We start from the raw sequence: 21,571 nt of genomic DNA, 5'->3' as shown, positions 1-21,571 counted from the left end.
TATCTGCTATATAATAGAGGTAATTTGACTTCTTATTGATATCCCTTTAATTTCCTTCTTGTGTGAGGTAGTGCTTGGAGTAATATATTGAAAAATATATTGTGGTGACAGTGGTCAGTCATGTTTTGTTCCTACTTTAGTGGGATTTTTTTGAGTCTTTATTTGTCATAGTGTTGGCTGTGGGTCTGTCATGTAGTCTTTAATGTGCTGAGTGTGTTACTGCTAGTTCTACTGTAGTTAGAGTCTTTATTGTGGTGATGTTTTGGATTTTGTTATTTTGTTTCCCACTGGGATTGATCAGGACAGCCCATGGGCATGGGTGTGGAGTTAGTCACAGGAACATGGACAGTGGCTGTGCTCTGGAGGTAGTTACTCCTTTCTGCTGGCAGAAGTCTACTGCCGTTACTCCATCAGCTCAGACATAACTCTGGGTCTGCGTCTTTCATCCTTTCTTTGATTTTTGTTTCTAAGACATCTTGTAAAATATTCCTATCTTCTATTATTTTTATTTGGTTATTTTAAACCAGTGGTTTAACTTAATAATATCCCATTTATAGCTTAAGAAGTTAAAAAACAGTTGAGGCTCATAGGTAAAATGGAATAGGTTCTAGGTGATTATTCCAAAGGTTTTCATCTAGTTGGCATTTGAAGATTGTATAGTATGCAAAGATAGTTCTTATGTGTATATTCTGTCCATTAAATTCCTAAACATTGGTACAACCTAAGTGAATTTGTGGAATTCCTACATTTTAAGTAATTGGATTGTGTTCTTTTATGTTTGGCATGGGCTATCGAAGTGTTTTCCAAATTTGACTCTACACTTGAATTACCTGGAACACTCTTTAACATACAGATTATTCCTTAACCACACATACTCATTTGGTTAACAATCTTGGGTTAATTCCTAGGATTGTTAAAATCCTCAAATGGTTATCACCGATTGGCATTGATGGGACATTTGAGAATTTATTATTGGGTTATTTTTTTTCTCTTTTAACTGTTTCACTGCTTGGAGAACATCTGATTTATAAAAACCATTTTGGACTATTTCGGATATAAATCTAAAAGTCTGCCTGTGATTACACCCCCTTCACCCTTTATGAATATATTTATTTACTCTTCACATTTACCCATGTTATGCTCCCAGAATATTCTTAGATCATGGTGTCTTCTAGATAAAATCCGTATTATGAAACTTGTATAACAAGCTTTTCAAGATTTGACAACCTATACTTCCAGTCATATCATGGGTCCTGACTTCCAGTCATGGGAAAATTACCTATGGTTCCGTAAGTACTTCCGTGGTTTCTCTAGTGCTCAGGAAGCTGATGCCTACAGTGTGAACTTGTGAGTCCTGTTGAACCTCATCCTACTTCCAGTTCCTCTGTTCTTACAGTTTTGTAACTTGTCCGTTTCTTTCCTTACTCAAAATCATTGAAAGTAAGAATTTTATCTTTTCCTGTGAGTCCCAGTTACAGTGTAGCATTTTACTCAGAGGTGTGTAGTAAACAGCTTGTGAGTGAATAGATGGTTGGAAGGATGATTGATAGGTTTGTACTGGATAATCTTATTTTTTTTTCTGGCATTAGGTTGATATATAATTGATGATTTTTAAAAGATTTATTTATTATGCATACAGTGTTCTGCCTTCATGTCTGCCTGCAGACCAGAAGAGGGCACCAGATCTCATTATAGATGGTTGTGAGCCACCATTTGGTTGCTGGGAATTGAACTCAAGAACTCTGCAAGAGCAGCCAGTGTTTTTAACCGCTGAGCCATCTCTCCAGCCCTGATAATTTTTTAACAAGTGAAACTATATGAATTGATCATTCTTACTTTAAACCATGTTTTAGTGTACAAAAAAATGGATTTCACTGACATTTTCATGCAAGGATATCATTGTATTGTGTCCATATTTAACTTCCTGTTACCCTTTCTTCTTTCTTTCTTGATCAGTTACTTTGGGGGGAGGGTAGTTAACAAGACAAGGTCTTACTGTGTAGTTCTGGCTGTCCTAGGACTCACTGTGTAAACCAGGCTGACTTTGAACTCACAGACATCCACCTGCTTCTGCTTCCTATATGCATGCCTGCTGGGGTTAAAGTTGTATGCCACTAAGCATGGATTGATCAGTTACTTTAGAATTTTGGCTTATATAATACAGCTTAAGTATAAAACAAAATGACTTTTACATCTTAGTAGCTCAGCAATGTGTGCGTGTGTGTGTGTGTGTGTGAACTTTGTTATAAATAATGCTAGATATAAACAGCCGTTTCATTGAAGGTGAGTTAATAAAGAATGCATAAGGATATCTAGAAAAATGAATTTAGCGCTGCGTGACATGATGAGAGTTTAGAGTAATAGTTTTACCTCTACATTTAGAGGTTACTTTAAATAGCTGACAGCCTGAGAGTCTTACTATTGGAGGTTGGAAGGATTCTGTCTCATCTACTGCTTTGGTCCTCATGTTTTTCTAGTTTTAGCCAATGGGAAGGGAGTGTGTTCTCATTTGTGACTTTCTTAGCGTTTCCCCTCACTAATTTCTCAGTTTGTGAGCAAAAAGAAGCTTCTGGTGAAGCCATAAGTTTCTCAAGTTTCCTTTAGTCATAATAAGGAAGTTTTTCTTTATCAGTTTTATTGTGTTGTTAGTGACTTTCTGACAATTTTTGATTTTCATTTTTTACCTAGCAATCAGCTGTTCCTTTTCTTCTTTTCCTTTATAGAATTTGAGTACCCCAGATCTTCACTTCTAATGCTCCAAATTGCATTTTATGCTTTGTTTGTTTATCACTTGCTGTGCTAAACAAGCCTATATTGATTTGGCCTTGAATTTATAAAGATCTGCCCGGCCTTGTCTCTAGATTGCCACCACTCCATGTAGTTTAGATGTTTTGACTGGGGATGCTCAAATGGGAAAGTTTATGCAAATTTTCCAAAATTCAGAATATTCGGAAGTTTACACCTCTACTGGTTCCAAGCATTTTCAGTAATGCCTCCTATACTAAATCTGTACTGTATACTCGTGGTTACCCAGTTAGAAAACAAAGTTTGGTGTTGGTATGAGCAACAAACAGAAAAATTATCTTGAATAAAAATTGAACATTGAGACATGGATCCACTTTAAGCAGGTGGGTCCTAGTTTGAAGAGGTAATGTACCAGGTATGAAAAGAATAAAATTCAGGTTTAATATGTATATTTGTATAATATTTGGGAAAAGTTCTTTGAGGGAAAGGAGAGGAAGGATGCTTTGATATAATACATATTGTAATTTCATATTTGATGTGTACTTTAATAGATGCTTGTAACAGCTTTGGGGGTTGGGAATGTAGGTAGTTCAATGGTAGAATGTCTAGTATGTGTGAAACCTTCTACGTTTGGTCCCTGGTATCACAAAAAGACAAATCAAAAAGTACCCAGTTCTCTTAAATAGAAAGTTGAAACAATGGCTTTAGATGTTGGGGAGTGGGATAAGAAGAGGTTAAAATGAGAACTAGAGGTTCTAGTTCAAAACTCCAGATCAGAGTAATATAACAAGAGTTTAACTGTAGTTTTTTTTTTTTTAAGGACTAGGTAACTCCTAAAGTGGGTCTAATAATTCATATTTAATGTGTGTATTTGGTTTAAAATACAGATAGGACTGTTACACAAAGAAACCCTGTCCTGGTGAAAAGAAAAGAAAAGAAAAAAAATGAGACTTTTGTCATTTTCTGTTGTTGATATATTTCCAAGACGATGATACAGTATAATCAGTTTTTGGCAGTTTAGTTTAGTAGATAGCATGTAGTTCTCTCAACACTGTGCTTCATGTTTATTTGTTCAGTAGGCTAACCACAATTTGTGAAACTTGCCACCATCGAAGTTTCATCTGTAAGTTGCAACAGCTCCAAACTGTTTTTTTTTTTTTTTTTTTTGTATAGTTTTAGAATGTGACAGTGATGATTCAGGAATTTGAAATATTCTTGCTGGGGCTCATGAAAAGAAAGAGAGAAGAATAAAATACATGGAGCACAGGAAAATTGGGGGAAATGATTTTGTATCAAAACACAATAAACCCTAGGAACTTAGAGCATAATGTAAAAATCCTTAGCTATAGTGTTTTCTTTCTCCCTTATTCACAGTTGGGAACCAGTCTTCTCTGTTTAGCTCTTCTGTCTTAGTGTCCCTGGATCTTTCTGCCCTTATGTGTTTTCTCATTATGGAAAGTTCTTTGATGATTTCCCCCCTACAGGAATATATAAGCACCTTGAAAGCAGAAAACAGGACCGTTTCATCTGTACTTACATAATGCTTCCCACTTGGAGGAACTTGGCTAGCACATTCTTTCCCTAGCCTTTTACTTGTTGGTGTAATCTCTTGACTCTACCCAACCCCGTCTCTTAAGTAATTTTTTCTACATTTTCTTCTAAAAGTTTTATAGCTGTTCTTTACATTTAGGTCTTTAATTTCATTTTGAGTTAATTTTTGTGTAAAATATGTGCATTAGGACAAGGGTTTAAAAAGTACCTATTTCATTTATTTGCAGCACTAGGGTTGAACCCAGGACCTTATGAATGGTAGGTCATTACTCTCTACCACTGAGCAGCGTTCCCTTCCCCTTTCTTTTACCTTTTAATTTGAAACTTGTAACGGCTAGATTAATTGTAGTGGAATAGCTCAGCAGTCGTGCTTGAAGCTGTGTATAAAGTTTATAAAAGAAGGAAATAATCCTAAGAGAAGAGTTTACAGACAAGGAAGTTTGTAGATGAAGAAAAGAAAATGCTGAATTTACTGAGTTGGTTTTGCCTTTTATTTTGTGCTACGTAGGGTCACAGATGCTAGGTAATGACTCTGTCTCTGAACTACATCCCACTACACACACACACACACACACACACACACACACACACACACACACACACGTGCATGTGATTGTGCCATACTTGCCACAGCATGCTCATGGAGGCCAGAAGTCAGTCTTGGTCGGTCCTCACCTTTCCCCTTGTTTGAGACAGGGATTTAACTTGTTCATTACTGCTTATGCCAGTCTTGTGTAGTTTTAATTATACAGGTTCTGTGCTGCATGGGATTGACACAAGTATTTTATTTTTGGAGCTAATGCAAATGAAATTATGTTTTAAATTTTGATGTATATCTTTTGTTTCTAGTTCATTCTAGGACTGAGGTGGACTCATTTAGTAGTTTAAAGGAAGTTTTGGAGATTTTCTTCAGTGTCATACAGACCATCATGTTGACAAAAGAAAGTATATTTGCTCTATAAGTGTGATTTTTGCACCCGCTCTTTTTCCCTCCTCTTTCTTTTTTGCCTACCTAGGACTTTCACAACTCTGTAGAATGTTTTCAACCATGCTCTTGATGATTTTTGTATTGCTGTTCATGTACAGCTGATTGTGCTTTAACTCATTTGTCTAGTTTTGATATTGGGCATATTTCCCAAAAATGATTATTTCCTAGAGAAGATTGGGTAGAATTGATACTCTTTTTTAATTTTTTGGACTTTTTCTTGGGATATCATGAGTGGGAACCATCACCTTAGGGCATTCTCCTGATTCATACTCTTATTTGGGTTTCTCACAATTCATTGGCACATCTGTGATTGATAGTTTTTTCAATTTCTTTTTAATTTCTAATTATTCAGATATAATTAATCTTGAGTCTTTAGTTTTTATAGTATGTGATTTCAAAGGCTTTAGCCCATTTTTATCTGTTGTTGAACATTGTTATAGTGCTGTCTTCAGTATTCTGTTGTCCCTGTAATGTGGGATCTTCAGTGATATCCCCCATTTGCCCGTTTTTATCTTTGTCATTGTCGATAGAAGTTTATCAATTTTGTGAATTTTTAAAAATTGAGTTTCTGCCTTCTTAGTTTTGATTTTATGGATTTCTTTTGGTCTATTTCTTTTAGCTTTCTTTGGATTTTGCTTTTCTCAAGTATCTGGATGTGGGTATTTAAATGACTGGGATTTTATATTCTAATATTATCATTCAGGGGTAAATATTTCCCACTGATCTGCAGCTTACATCCTATATATTTTGATACGTTTTCAGTTTTACTTTGCTCAATGAGTAATTTTCCTTGTTAACTTCTTTTTTGACCCATAGATTTAGTGGTGTGTTCATTTTCTTATGTTTGAAGAATTTTATTATCTTTCTGTGACTGCTTTTTAGTCTTATTTCTTTTTTTCCCACATCATAACTCTATTTGTAATTTTTAACAAATTGAATATAGATTTTATCCATTCACATGCCCTATAATACATATGCTTTATAGCATCTAAAATGAACTTGTAAAAATAGTAAGCCAAGTGTGGTGATAATCTAAGCCAGCAATCACCCAGCATAGAAGATGTTGCATCAGGAAGATCATGAGTTTAAGGTCAGAATTTAGTCTTATTTCTTATGTCCAGAGAACATATATTGTATGATTTCAGTTCTTTAAAATTTAAAGTTTCTCTGTGTTTTAGGATTAAGTCTATTTTGGTATATATTGCATGGGCCCTGGAAATACATGTGCATTTTGTTTTTATTTCATATTCACTTAGTTCCTGTTAGGTTTACTTTGGTTATTCTCTAGTGAGGTAGTTGAAATTCCCCCATAGATATGTGTGTGGTTTATTTTATTTATTTATATGTGTGTGTGTGTGTGTGTGTGTGTGTGTGTGTGTGTGTGTGTGATGTTTGGGGCCTAGAGGTTGGTAATCAGACGTCTTCCTCAGTTGTTCTCCACATTAATTTTGAGACAAGGTCTTACACTGAACCTAGATCCTTTTAGCCAGACTAATTGGTTAGCAGGTCCTCAGGATCTCCACCCCAGCACCAGGGTCACAGATGAATGCTGTCATTACCAACTTTTATGTGGGTGTCGTGGACCTGAATTCCAGTTCTAATGCTTGTGCAGCAGTTACCTTACCAAATGAGCCATCTCCCCAGGTCAGGTTTTTCTTCTTTTATCAGATGAAAATACTTACATATTTTGAAGCTCTGTAGTTTTGAGACTATGTATTTAATGATGTATTATTTTCTTGGAGACTAGACTATCATTATATCAGCTCTCTTTCTGTCCCTGGTAATGTTACTTTGTTACTGATTGGTTCATTCTAGATTTTTGTTGTTTAAAATTTACATGGTATCTTTTCCCACAGTTGTTTTTATCATGCATTTTTATTCTTTAGAATTTTATATATCTCCCTTCCCCACTCCAGTTCTTCCCAGCACCTTTCCCATTTTTTTTTTTAAACCCACAATTCAGTTAGTGCTGTTTGTATGTACACTGGTGTATTGACATCCTCTAGAACATGGGCAGCCTACAAGGAGGCGTACCTGTTAAGAAAACTGACTCTACCTTCCCCAGCTGTCAACTACCAATAGCTTCTCAGCTAAGGGTGGGAATTCGTGAGCCCTTCCCCTATTCATACTGACTTGCTCTTACACTGGTCTTGTGCAGACAGCCACTGTGAGTTCATGTGTACAGTGGCCTTGTCAGGCATAGAAAATGCTGTTTCACCGTAGTTCTCCTCCAACTACTGGCTTTTGAAATTTGTACCCTCTCGTTTTCCCTGAGTTCAGCAGGGAGGAGGCATGATATAGGGTCTCATTTGGGGTTGGGTGCCCTACTGTCGATTATTCTGTGCACAGTAACTAGTGACTACACTAACCACCATCTACCGAACATTGTCGTAAGGATTTCATTTTATGTGTAGTGATTTATATTTCTTTATATTGTCTCCTCTTTGTAATTTATGACTTATAGTATCTGTTCTTATAATTTTATCACTCTTGCCGGGTGGAGGCAGAGGCAGGCGGATCTCTGTGAGTTTGAGGCCAGTCTGGTCTATAAGAGCTAGTTCCAGGAGAGGCTCCAAAGCTACAGAGAAACCCTGTCTCGAAAAACAAAGAAAAAACAAAATTTATCACTCTTACTTGTATCAGAATTTTACCATTAAAAGAAGCATTACTTAGCATAGTTGAAGCTCTTTTCATTTCATTTTTATGACACAACCATCTTGACTGTTACTGTTTATGTGTTAACAGCCTTCTTAGCTTTCAAAAGTCAAACATGATTTATCAAACTGAAGAATAAAAACGTTGCAATTTTATTTATCCACATTCTCTTACCTTTTCTTTCTTTAAAAAATTAAATTAATAATATATATAAAATTGAAAGTAGATTCTTTTCTCATACACGTACATCCCGACCACAGTTTCCCCTCTCTCGGCTCTTTCCAACTCTCTTCGCCTCCCCTCTCCTAATTCACTCCCCCTCAGAAAAGAGCAGAATACCAAAAGACAAGAGCCAAATGCTAAAAACAAACACAATAAGACAAGGCAAAGCAACTCATATTGATACTTGGCAAGAGAACCCAATAGGAACAAAAGAGTCTCAATACTGGGCAAAAAAGAGATACACCCACTCCCACTGTTAGGAGTCCCACAAAAACAGCAAGCTAACAGCCATAACATATACTTAGAGGACCACCTGGGTGTAGACCCTTGCATGCCTGGTGCTTGCTGCTTCAGTTTATCTGTGAACTTATATGAGCCCTGCTTAGTTGATTTGGTGGGCCATGTTTTCCTGGTGTTATCCACCCCTTCCACAATCCTACCACCTACTCTTCTGTGGGGTTTCCTGTTCTCTGAGGGGAGGGATCCAATGGAGACCTCCAATTTAGACTCTCCACATAATGTCTGACTGTGGATCTACTCTTGTTTCCCATCTACTATTGGAGGAAGCCTCTGTGATGATGACTGGACAAGGCATTGATCTATGAGTATAGCAGAATATCATTAGGAATCATTTTTTTTTTTTTTTTGCCAATTGTGTTTGATTCTACCCTAGGACTTTGGGTTATACAGTCTCTGGTTCCTGGCCATCCAGGCAGTGTAGGTCATGCATTGACTCTCTCTGGTCTGGTGGAGTGGGCCTCAAGACATAGGCTGGCCAGCCCCACCATTTGCCCAGCACATCTTGCATGCAGGACAAATTATAGTTGAGGTTTTGGGGGCTGGTTTGGTGTTCAGATTTCTCCTTCCCTGTTTTTATGCCACTACTGTGCATTTTTTGTTTTGTGTTTTCCATAGCTCTGTAGTACAACTTGAAATTGGGAATGGTGAGACCTGCAGGAGTTGGTTTTTGTTTTTTGTTTTGTTTTTTTGTTTTTTTTTTTTTTTTGCTTTGGGATTGTTTAGTTAAAACTAGTTTTTTTTTTTTCCATATGAAGTTGATAATTGTTCTTTCAAGGTCTGAGAAGAATTGCGTTGTAATTTTGATGGGGATTGCATTGAATCTGTAGACTGCTTTTGATAGGGTGGCTGTTTTAATGACGTTGATCCTACTGATCCATGAATTTGGGAGATCTTCCATCTAAGTTTTTATCATTCAAGTCTTTTACTTGCTTGGTTAGAGTTACTTCAAAATACATTGTTTGAGGTTTTTGTGAAGGGTGTTGTTTCCCTGATTTCTTTTTCAATCTGTTTGTCATTTGTATACAGTAAAGCTACTGATTTTTTTTTTGAGTTAATCTTGTATCCAGTTTCCTGAAAGTGTTTATTAGCTGTAGGAATTGCCTAGTGGAATTTTTAGGGTCATCTATGTATAGTATCATATCCTATACAAATAAAGATACTTTGATCCTTGCCACTTTGTATCCACTTGATCTTCAATTGTCTTATTGCTCTAGCTAAGATTTCAAGTACTATATTGAGTATATATAGATGGACAATCTTGTCTTATTCCTGATTGTAGTGAAATTATTTTGAGTTTTTCTCCATTTAATTTTATGTTTGTTATAGGCTTGCTGTGTGTTTTAAGTATGTCTCTTGTATCCCTAATTTCTCCAGAACTTTTATCATGAAAGGATGTTGATTTTGTTAAAGACTTTTTCAGTGTCTAATGATATGATCATTGTTTTTTAAATGTAGTTGATTTACATGGTGGATCATATTGACTGATTTTCATACGTTAAACCATCTCTGCATCTCTGGGATGAAGCTTACTTTTGATCATGGTGGATGATCTCTTTTCTGTGTTGTTGGATTCAGTTTGTAAGTATTTTATTGAGTATTTTTCAATTTATGTTCATGAAGGAACTTGGTATATAATTCTCTTTCTTTGTGTAATTTGGGTATCAGGGTAACTATGACCTCATAAAATGAATTGAGCTGGGGCTGGAGAGATAGTGGTTAAGAGCGCTGACTGCTCTTCGAGAGGACTCTGGTTCAGTTCCCAGTGCCCACATGGCAGCTTACAACCGTCTGTAATTCCAGTTTCAGGGGATCTGACACCCGCACACAGATATACACAGCAATGCACATAAAATAAAAATAAATTATTTAAAAAATAAAATGAATTGGACAATGTTCTGTTTCTATATTGTGTTGTAACTTGAGAAGTATTGGAGTTAACTCTTCTTTGAAAATCTGGTAGAATTCTTTACTGAAACCATCTGGCCCCATTTTCTTGTTGGTACTTTTAATAACTGCTTCTATTTTATTAGGGGTTATTGATCTATTTATATTGCTTATTTTATCTTGATTAACTTGGTTGGTAAGTGTTGTCTATCAAGAAAATTATTCATTTCTTTTTAAATACTCCAATTTGGTACAGGGGTTTTTAAAGTATGTCCTTATGAATCTCGGTTTCCTCAGTATCTATTGTTATGCACCCTTTTCATTTCTGATTGTGTTAATTTGGATATTCTCTCTCTGTCTTTTAGATAAGGCTTTGTCCTATCTTGTTGATTTTTTTTCAAAGTGTCAACTTTTTATTTCATTGATCCTTTGTATTGTTCCCTTTGTTTCTATTTTATTGATTTTAGCTCCCAGTTTGATTATTTCTTGCTGTCTATGCCCCTTGGGTCTGTTTCCTTCTTTTTGTTCTAGAGCTTTCAGATGCGCTGTTAAATTGCTAATATGAGAACTCCATTTTTTTAAAATAGCACTTAATGCTATAAACTTTCTTCTTAGTGCTGCTTTCATTGTGTTCCATAATTTTGGGTACGTTATACATTCATTTCATTGAATTGTAGAATGACTTTAATTTCTTTTTATTTTGGTCTTGACCTATATTTCTTTCAGTAGAGAGTTGTTCAGTTTCCGTGAATTTGTAAGCTTTCCATTGTTCCTGTTGTTGTTGATACCAGCTTTAATCCATGGTAGTCTGACAGGATGCAGAGAGTTATTTCAATTTTCTTGTATCTATTATGACTTGTGTCTGAGGATGTGTTTAATTTTGGAGAAGATTCCATGAGATACTGTGATGTGGGATTCCCCTCTGTATGCTGTGAATATGTTTTATTACCATTGATTAGTAAAAAAGGTGCTTTAGTCTATGGCAGGGCAGAATAGAGGTAGACAGGAAAACTAAACTGAATGCAGGGAGAAAGAAGGCAGAGTCATGGTATGTAGCTGCTGAAGGAGAAAGAGCAGTAGGCCACAGCCTGGGGTGATACACAGATTAATAGAAATGGATTAATTTACGATGTAAGAACTAACTAGGATACACCTAAGCTATTGGTCAGACAGTGCTGATAATTAATATAGTTTCTGTGTGATTTATTTGGGTCTGGGTGACTGGAAATGAACACCCAGTCTCTGTTTACAAATGGAACCCTCTGTCTGGCATGAATCCACATAAGACCTAAAAAAGTTTTTAAAAAACGCTCCTTTTCTGAAAAGGATTACAGACACACAATAGGACAAATTCAGACATAAAAGACCTCTAAACAGGTCACAGAGTGTTGAAAAAATGTACATAGGCTTAAGAAAAAAAAGAAAATGGGTATAGGCAGTTATAGAAAGAAAAAGTTTTAAAGAATACAGTAATTTTTGTTTGATTTTATTGAGCTGTGTATTTTTTTGTTCCCCTCCCTAAAATAAAGTTTTTAAAGAGACAGTAAAAGTAATATAAAAGAACAGTCATAGATTAAAGGAGTAAAGATAAAATAAATATTAAAAGTAATAGAGTAATAAAAAAGCCACATAAAGATAAAAAATACACAGAATCTGGATTATATATAATGTGTTTTCTTTGAAATTTTGACTGCAAAGAGATATTTGACTGTGGGAACTGCTAAGCTAAACTAACATGTATATTTTAAAGGTATCTTGACTTCAATATTTGAGTCTAAGGATATATTATTTTGGAAAAGAGGTTCTGCTTTTGTTTCCATAGAGGATGGGAACCTGTGGATTCCTTCCAGGCTAATGATTTTAATGGAACAAATCTCCCTTCTGCCCCGAGGGCTCCGTGAACCTTAAAAATACTTTGCCCAACAAACAGCAGGAAAGAGTTTAGAGAAAACAATACCCAAATTCCCAAAATGCTTGTTTATAAATATTTGTTTTCATTTAAAGTGAGATATGATATAGAGATGAATACTTTGCATTGGTATGGATCTTGGCTTATTGATACAAATTTAAAGTCAATTTTGCTATTTGTGTATTTCTACATTTGTTTAAGATATTATGTTTATACAACTCATTTTCAAATGTAATGTTTAACAAAAATTATGGATTAATAGATATTTATCTGTAATAGTCAAACTTGTATTCATGTTAGTTAGGTTTTCTAGGTGTACAGAGATGTATTTCAGATGGATAGGTGTTCTTCAAACCTTTCAAAGACCTACAGAATATGGCATTTAAAATATTTTAAGAACTTAGACTTTTCTCTACAGTGAGACTGCTTCTGGCAGTTTCCGTTACTTCAGAGAGGTTGATGGGCATTGAAGAAACCCGTAATGGAATTTGCCTTCAGTGTGACAAGGCTAGCCATTTGGGTAAGAAACTGCTCTTGCCTAGAGTGCTTGATGTTATGCTGTATGTACTGGACAAGTAGGACACACAGAAAAATGCTGAACTTACCAAAAGAAGGTGCGATGGTCCTTCAGGGTTCCTGCTTCATGAAAGAGTCTACCAGACATTCTGCAGGACACAGAAGAAAGTGATTGACAAACTGCCAATATAGATGAAAGATTTTTCAGATTTCCTGCTATGGAAAAGTCTGCCGGATACTATGGGCCTGTAGGCTGATGATGGATGCCCCAACAGTACAGAAGGACTTTGGGTGATTATCCAGTCATCGAGATGTTTCTGTCATTTCTAGTGTTTTGGAAATTGCTTACAATGCACTTACTGTTTACTTAGGTAATATTATATTCTTCTGGGGCCTTTGATGGAATTGAAGACTAGATAGTTATATTTTTCATTAGTTATAATAAAAGATAAATTAGATATGAAATTTTATATTAGAATATTTTTTTAATTTTGCCAGCTACAAATAGACTAAATATTAGAACTGTAATTCTTGTTTGATACTTGTTTTATGTAATTTTGCTATGTTAAAGTTAAAACGTTCCTTTTTATTTAGCTAGAAAAGGGGAGATGATGTGAGATTCCCCTCTGTATGCTGTGACTATGTTTTATTACCGTTGGTTAATAAAGCTGCTTTGACCTATGGCAGAGCAGAATAGAGCTAGGCAGGAGAAATAAACTAAATGCAGGGAGAAAGAAGGCAGAGTCAGAGAGATGCCATGTAGCTGATGAAGGAGGAATATGCTGGAACCTTTCTGGTAGGTCACAACTTTGTGGTGATTTACAGATGAATAGAAATAGGTTAACTTAAAATATAAGAGCTAGCTTGAAATACACCTAAGCTATTGGCCAAACAGTGCTGATAATAGTTTCTGTGTGATTATTCGGATCTGGGTGGCTGGGAAATGAACATGTAGTCTCAGCTTACAGTACTGACAAGAAGGTATATTCTTTTGTGTTTGAGTGGAATGTTCTGTAAAATCCGTTAGTTTCATTTGGTTTATAACATCTATTAGCTTCTGCATTTCTGTTTAGATAACCTTTCCATTGTTGACAGGTGGGTATTGAAGTCCCCCACTATCAGTGTGTGATGATTAATAAGTGATTTAGTCTGTATCAGTATTTCTTTTATAAAAGTGAGTGTCAGTGTGTTTGAGGACAGATGTTAATAAGAATTGAAATGTCATCTTGAAATTTTCTTTTGATGTGTGTGTAATGTTCTTCCCCATCTCTTTTGATTATTTTTGATTTGAAATCTTTTTTGTTAGAAATTAACAGGACTATACTAGATTGCTTCTTAGTTCCATTTGCTTGGAATATCTCCTCCCAATTCTTTACCCTGAGGTGATGTCTATTCTTGATGTTTCTGGTATACAGCAGAAAGATGAATCCTGTTTTTGTATCCATTCTACTAATCTGTGTCTTTTTATTGTGGAATTGAGACCATTGATATTGAGAGATAGCAGTGACCAATGATTATTAACTTCTGTTATTTTGTTGTTGTTGTCGTTGTTGTCCTATGTGTGTGCATGGGTACCCTCTTTTTAGTTTTGCTGGCATGAGATTGTTTCCTGTGTTCTCATGAGTGTAGTTAACCTTAGTTTGGATTTTTCCTTCTAGTACCATCTATAGGGCTGGATTTGAAGATAGTTATTGATTAATATCTTATTTTCTTTTTCTATGATGCTCAAAAGTTTTACTGGGAATAGTAGTCTCGGTTGGCACCTGTGATCCCTTAGAGTCTTTCGCACATCTGTCCAAGTTCTTCTGGCTTTTAGAGTCTCCATTGAGATGTTAAGTGTAATTCTAAAAGGTCTGCCTTTATATTTTACTTGGTCTTTTTCCTTTGCAGCTTTTCATATTCATTTTTTATTCTGTATGTACAGTGTTTAGATGATTATGTGGGAAGGAGACATTCTTTTCTGGTCCAATCTCTTTGGCATGTCCTTCTTTTGATTGGAAAAATTTTCTCCTATGATTTTGTTGAAATATTTTTGGCCTTTGAGCTGGAATTCTCCTTCTATCCCTAATATTGGTAGTTTTTGTCTGCTCATGGGGTCCCCAGTTTCCTGGGTGTTTTGTGTTATGAATTTTTTTTTTTTTAGATTTAACCTGTCTTTGACTGATTTATCCATTTCTTCTATTATATCTTCAGGGCCTGAGAGTCTATCTTCTATCTCTCGTATTCTATTGGTGAAACTTGCCTCTTCACATTCCTACAGTTATCATTTCCAGAAGACCTCAATTTGTGTTTTGTTTTTTGCTTCTATTTCTATTTTCAGGTCACGAACAGTTTTATTCTTTTTCTTTCAATTCTTTGTTTTTTCTTGGCTTTCTTAAGGGATTTGTTTTCTTTTTTAGGACCTCTAGGTTTTAAGGTCTTTTTCTGGTGCTTCAGCTCTGTTGGGATATTCAGGACCTTCTGTGTTAGGCTAGCTAGGCTCTGGAGGAGACATATTACCCTGACTGTTGTGTTCTTGTGCTGGCACCTGGGTGTCTGGGTTTTGGGTGATTTATAGGTCTAGGAGGTATTGATTTTTGGGTTTGTCTTTGTTAGGTGGGCGTTTTATTTCTTGGTTTCTGTTTTCTCTCTGAATTCAGAGTGTGTTGACTGTGGGTTGCCTGTTTTACTGGCCTGTTATGCTGGTGTGATCACAAGGAATGCTTGCTAGTGTTGGAGGCTGGGAAAAGGGGAGGCCGGGGTGGGGAAAATGGCCTGTTGCAGCACTAGGGGTGACCCTAAGGATTGGATTTGGGATAACCAATCAGCAAGCAGCCTGGTTCAGGCAGGTGTGGCCTGTGGTTGAACAGGGGGTGTTGGATCAAGGTGGGGGTCAGGATAAGCTGTAAGGCTGGGTGGGGAGGCCAGAGGGTGGATGGTTTGTGTGATCCACAGGAGGTGTGGAGGGGTTGGGGGAGGTTACAGCTGGTGTTCTGTTTGGGTTCACCCTGAGAATTCGGTCTGGGGGAACAGTGTGGAAGAGGTTTGTGGGTAGCCTACCTGTGTCTTTCCTTTTTTATGGTCTAAGTTGTAGTCTATAATTCTCTTAAGTTTGCTTCATCTGAGTGTGTTTTCATTTTATTTATATTTCTGGAGACTGTTTCCGAGTGTGCTATCCTGGTTTCCAGGACTGTCTTGTAACACTTGAAAGTTTTTTCAACTTAATTTTGGTCAGTGTTATTTCTGATGAAAAAGTTCACTGCTACTCAAGTCATTGTTGTACTGTAAGGTTTGCACTGGCTGGTAAATGTGATTTTCATGTTTATGGATAGATTTCTTTGAATTTCTTGATTTGACAGAGTTTTTTCAGTATTTTCTCTCTATAGGTTTATTTTCTTTCAAATCTCAGATATGAATTTTAGCTCTATATTCCTTTTCTCTGCCTTTGGCCTGTGAGAACATAACACTAGCTGTTTTGTTTTTATACAGCGCCTATGCTTCTTTGAAGTGTTGCGTTTTAGGAATCTTTGTTGTGATTTTATTAAGCTTTCTTGAATTGACCAGTTCAGTGAGTTTTATAGTTTTCATTTATTAAGTTTGTAGTTGTGACTTTTTTTGATTATTTTCTTGTATCTTTTATTCTGAAACTTTTTAAATGTTTGCTTTCAAGAGTGTGTATAGTTATTTGTTGGAACATTTTCCTTTTCCCGAAATATTTTATTCTTTTTTATTTTAAATTTTTTATTCATTTTACGTACCAACCACTTACCAATCCCTCCAATTCCCCAGAAAGGGTAAGGCCTCCCATGGGGAGGTAACTAAGCCTGGCACATCAAGTTGTGGCAGGGCCAAGCCTGTCCCTCCCCTGTGCCCCCCCTCCCCCAATCTAGGCTGAGCATGGTATCCCACCATAGCCAAAAAGCTAGCTCATGCACTAGGGATGGTCTCACTGCCAGGGGCTCCACAAGCAGTCCAAGCCTCACAACTGTCACATGCAGAGGGCCTAGTTCGGTCCCATGTGGGCTCCCCAGATGTTGGTCCAGAGTTTGTGAGGTCTCATGAGCTTGGATCAGCTATCTATTTGAATTTTACCATCATGATCTTGACCCATTCCCCTTGCTCATTTAATCCCTCCTCCCTCTCTTCAACTGGACTCCTGGAGCTCAACCCAGTGCTTGGCTGTGGGCCTCTGCATCTGCTTCCATCAGTTACTGGATGGAGGTTCAATGATGACAGTTAGGGTAGTCATTATTCTGCTTACAGGAGAAGGCCAGTATACGCACCTCTCAACTTTTGCTAGGAGTCTTAGCTGGTGTCATCCTTGTGAATTCCTGGGAATTTTCCTAGCACCTGTTTTCTCCCTAACACCATATAGGCTCCCTATATCAAGGCATCTTTCCTTGCTCTTCCTCTCTGTTCCTCCCACAACTCATCCATCCGGTTCCCTCATCCCTTCTCCCATAGCCCCCCACCCTCAGTTTACTCAGGAGATCTCATCTATTTCCCCTTCCCAGGGTGGTTCATGCGTCCCTCTTAGGGTCCTCCTTTGATGTGGGATTTCCCTCTGTATGCTACAAATATGTTTTTATTACCATTGGTTCTTAAAGAAGCTGTTTCAGCCAATGGCTTATTAGAGTAAAACCAGATGGGAAATCCGAAAAGAGATTTAGAGAGAAAGTAGGCAGAGTCAGGGAGATGTCACATAGCTGCTGAAGGAGATTGTCGCCCTGGAACCTTACTGTTAAACCACGAGCCTCATGGTAAAATATAAAATGATAGGAATGTGTTAAATTAAGATGTAAGAGTTAGTTAATAAGAAGCCCGAGTTTATAGGCCAAACAGTGTTTTAATTAATACAGTTTCTGTGGGATTATTTCGGGTCTGGGCTGCTGGTATCGAACAAGCAGCCTCTGCCTACACTCCCTGTTACCTAACTTGTCTGGAGTTGTGGACTATAGGCTGGTTATTCTTTGCTTTATGTCTAATACCCACTTATGAGTGAGTACATAACATATTGGTCTGGTTTATCTCACTCAGGTTGTTTTTTTTCTAGTTCCATTCATTTGCCTACAAATTTCATAATGTTGATATTTTACTGCTGAGTTAATACGCCATTGTATAAATGTTTCACATTTTCTTTATCCATTTTCGGGTTGAGGGGCATCTAGGTTGTTTCCAGGTTCTGACTATAAAGAATAAAGCTACTGAACAAGTTTGCACTCCCACCAGTAGTGGAGGAGTATTTCCCTTACTCCGCATCCTCTCCAGCATAAGTTATCATTGGTGTTTTTGATATTGGTATCTCAGAGTTGCTTTGGTTGCGTTTCCCTGATGTCTAAGGATGTTGAGGACTTTTTAAAATATCTTTCAGCCATTTTAGATTTCTCTGTTGAGTTCTCTGTTTAGATCTGTACCCTATTTTTTAATTGGATTATTTGGTATTTTGATGTCTAGTTTCTTTATTTTGGAGATCAGCCCTCTGTCAGATAAGAGGTTGGTAAAGTCCTTTTTCCAATCTGTAGACTGCTATTTTGTCTTATTTACTGTCCTTTGCCTATAGAAACCTTTTAGTTTCAGGAGGTTCCATTTATTAATTGTTGATCTCAGTGTCTGCACTACTGGTGTTATATTTAGGAAGTGGTTTCCTGTGCCATTGCGTTCAAGACCACTTCCCACTTTCTCTTCTGTGAGGTTCAGTGTGGCTGGATTTATGTTGAGGTCTTTGATCCACTTCGTCATGAGTTTCGTGCAGGGCAATAGATATGGATCTATTTGCATTCTTTTGCATGCTGGCATTCAGTTATGCCAGCACTATTGAAGATACTTTCTTTTTTCCATTGTATATTTTTGGTTTCTTTGTCAAATTTCAGGTGTTCATATGTGTGTGGATTAATGTCAGGGTCTTCAATTTGATTCCATTTATCCATGTGTCTGTTTTCATGTCAATTCTAAGCCATTTTCTATAATAGAGTTCTATATTCTATATATATATATTATATATATATATATAATTCAGCTCTATAATAGAATCTGAAGTCAGGGATGGTGATGCCTTCAGAGTTCCTGTATTGTGCAGGATTATTTTAGCTATCCTGGGTTTTTTATTTTTCTGTATGAAGTTGAATATTGTTCTTTCAAGGTCTGTGAAGAATTGTGAATTGTATCAATTCTATAGATTGCTTTTGGTAGGATTGCCATTTTTATTATTTTGATCCTACCTATCCCAGAGCATGAGCGATCTTTCCATTTTCTGGTATCTTCTTCAATTTCTTTCAAAGACTTAAAGTTCTTGTCATACAGGTCTTTCCCTTGTTTGGTTAGAGTTTTCCCAAGATATTTTATATCATTTGTGGCTATTGTAAAAGCTGTTGTTTCTCTGATTTCTGTCTCAGCCTGTTTATCATTTGTATGTAAGAGAACTACTGATTTTTCTCTTTTTAGTTGATCTTGTATTCAGCCACATTACTGAAGGTGTTTATTAGCTGTAGGAGTTCCCTGGTAGAATTTTGGGGGTCACTTATGTATACTATCATATCATCTGCAAATAGTGGAAGTTTGATTTCTTCCTTTTCAACTTGTATCCCCTTGATCTTATTATTATTATTATTATTATTATTATTGTCTTATTGCTCTAACTAGAACTTCAAGCACTATATTGAATAGATCTGGAGATAGTGGACAGCCTTGTCTTGTCCCTGATTTTAGTGGAATCGCTTTGAGTTTCTCTTCATTTAATATTATGTTAGCTGATGACTTGATGTAGATTGCCTTTATTATGTTTAGGTATGTTTCTTGCATCCCTGATCTCTCAAAGACCTTTATCGTGAAGGGGTGTTGGATTTTGTCAAGGGCTTTTTTTTTTTTTTAAGCATATAATGAAATGATCATGTGGTGAAATGATCATGTGGTTTTTTTCTTCCAGTTTGTTTATATGGTGAATTACATTTACAGGTTTTTATGTGTTGAACCATCCCTGCATCTCTGGGATGAAGCCTACTTGATCATGGTGGATGACTTTTTTGATGTGTTCTTGTGTCCCGCGCTACCGTCTCGCCAGCAAGAACCACGCGGTACACATAGGATACTTCTGCAGTAAAGCTTTAATGCCCCTTGGGAGAGCGGGCATCAGCTAACATGGCGGAGACACAGATAAGATGGAACCCATCCCTTATATAGGAAACAGACCCTGCTTTGGACGTGTCACTCTTTGATTGGTTCACTGCCCATTATCCCAGATGATGCCTCGGGAGTAGGCAGGGACGCAGTGGTAGAGAGTTACCAAGCACGTGCGCTGGGATTAAAGGCGTGTGCTATATCACCTTGAACTCACAGAGATCTGCTTGTCTCTGCCTCCCAGGCATTGGGACCAAAGGCGTATACTACCACGCCTTGAGGTCACAGAGGTCAATCTGCCTCTGCTGCCCAGGCAACAGGACTAAAGGCGTGTACCGCCACACCTTGGGGTCACAGAGGTCAATCTCTACCTTTGTTCCTAGAAGCAATGGAGAATGTGGTCCGGCCCTCCACATTCTTGGATTTGGTTTGCCAGTATTTATTGAATATTTTTTCATCAATGTTCATGAGGGAGATTGGTCTGTAATTCCCTTTCTTTGTTGCATCTTTATGTGGCTTGGGTATCAGGGTAACGGTAGCCTCAAAAAAAGTTTGGTAAGTTCCTTCTGTTTCTATTGTGTGAAACAATTTGAGGAGTGTTGGTATTAGCTTTTCTTTGAAATTCTGGTAGAATTCCGCACTGAAACCATCTGGCTCTGCTTTTTTTTTTGTTTTTGTTTTTGTTTTTTTGTTTTTTTGTTTTTTTTTTTGTTTGGGAGACTTAATGACCACTTCTGTTTCCTTAGGGATTATATGTCTATTTAAGTTGTTTATCTGGTCTTAATTTACTTTTGGTATGTGGTATCTATCCACTTCTTTTTCAGATTTTCCAATTTTGTGATGTATAGGTTTTTGAAATATGACATAATGATTCTCTGATTTCCCTCAGTGTCTGTTGTTTTGGTACCCTTTTCATTTCTGGTTTTGTTAATTTGGATATTTTCTCTCTGCCTTTTGGTTAGTTTGGATAAGGATTTGTTTATCTTGTTTATTTTTCTCAAAGAACCAACTCTTTATTTCATTGATTCTTTGTATTGTCCTTTTTATTTCTATTTTATTGATTTTAGCCCTCAATTTGTTTATTTCCTAGCATGTACTCCTCCTGAGTAAGTTTGCTTCTTTTTTGTTTTATAACTTTCAGGTGTGCTGTTAAGATGCTAGCATGAGATTTCTTCGTTTCATTATGTAGTCGCTTAGTGTTACAAACACTTTTCTCTTAGCAGTGCTTTCATAGTATCCCATAAGTTTTTGTGTGTCTTCATTGGATTCTAGGAAGTCTTTAATTTCTTTCTTTATTTCTTCCTTGACCTGGGGGTGATTCAGTTGAGCATTATTCAGGTTCCATGAGTTCTTAGGCTTTCTGTAATTTGTGTTGTTTTTATTCTAACTTTAAGCCATGCTGGTCTGATAAGATTTCAATTTTTTTTTCTATCTGTTAAGATTTGCCTTGTGATTGAGTATATGAACAGTTTTAGAGAAGGTTCCATGATGTGCTGAGAAGAAGGTATATTCTTTTGTGTTTGGGTGAGATGTTCTATAAATCTGTTAAACCCATTTTAGTTATGATGTCTGTCAGTTCCCTTATTTTTCTGTTATGTTTCTGTCTGTCAGACCTGTCCACTGGTGAGAGTGGGATGCTGAAGTCTCCCACTGTTAGTTTGTGGGGTTTGATATATGATTTAATCTTTAGTAATGCTGCATTTACAAAT

At 36.7% G+C, this 21,571-nt stretch overlaps 1 protein-coding gene across 6 annotated transcripts in view; it reads left to right on the top strand.

Annotated features, from left to right (window-relative positions):
- The window catches only part of Shoc2 (SHOC2 leucine rich repeat scaffold protein), an 87,168-nt gene that overhangs the window by 21,282 nt on the left and 44,315 nt on the right, over positions 1 to 21,571 (top strand). Inside the window, exon 1 of one of the 6 annotated variants that reach the window (XM_048423415.3) lies at positions 9,917 to 10,039. The exons of the other annotated variants lie outside the window; for them this stretch is intronic. The gene's annotated coding sequence lies outside the window, so the exon portion shown is untranslated. Of the gene's footprint in view, positions 1 to 9,916; positions 10,040 to 21,571 lie in introns of those variants that run through there. 6 annotated transcript variants of the gene reach the window in all.

This window comes from Myodes glareolus, chromosome 7 (genome assembly GCF_982192425.1).
Source record: "Myodes glareolus chromosome 7, mMyoGla1.1, whole genome shotgun sequence".
Taxonomy (NCBI): domain Eukaryota; kingdom Metazoa; phylum Chordata; class Mammalia; order Rodentia; family Cricetidae; genus Myodes; species Myodes glareolus.
Note: the sequence above shows the minus strand (reverse complement) of the source record. Positions and strands in the feature narration are given on the sequence as shown.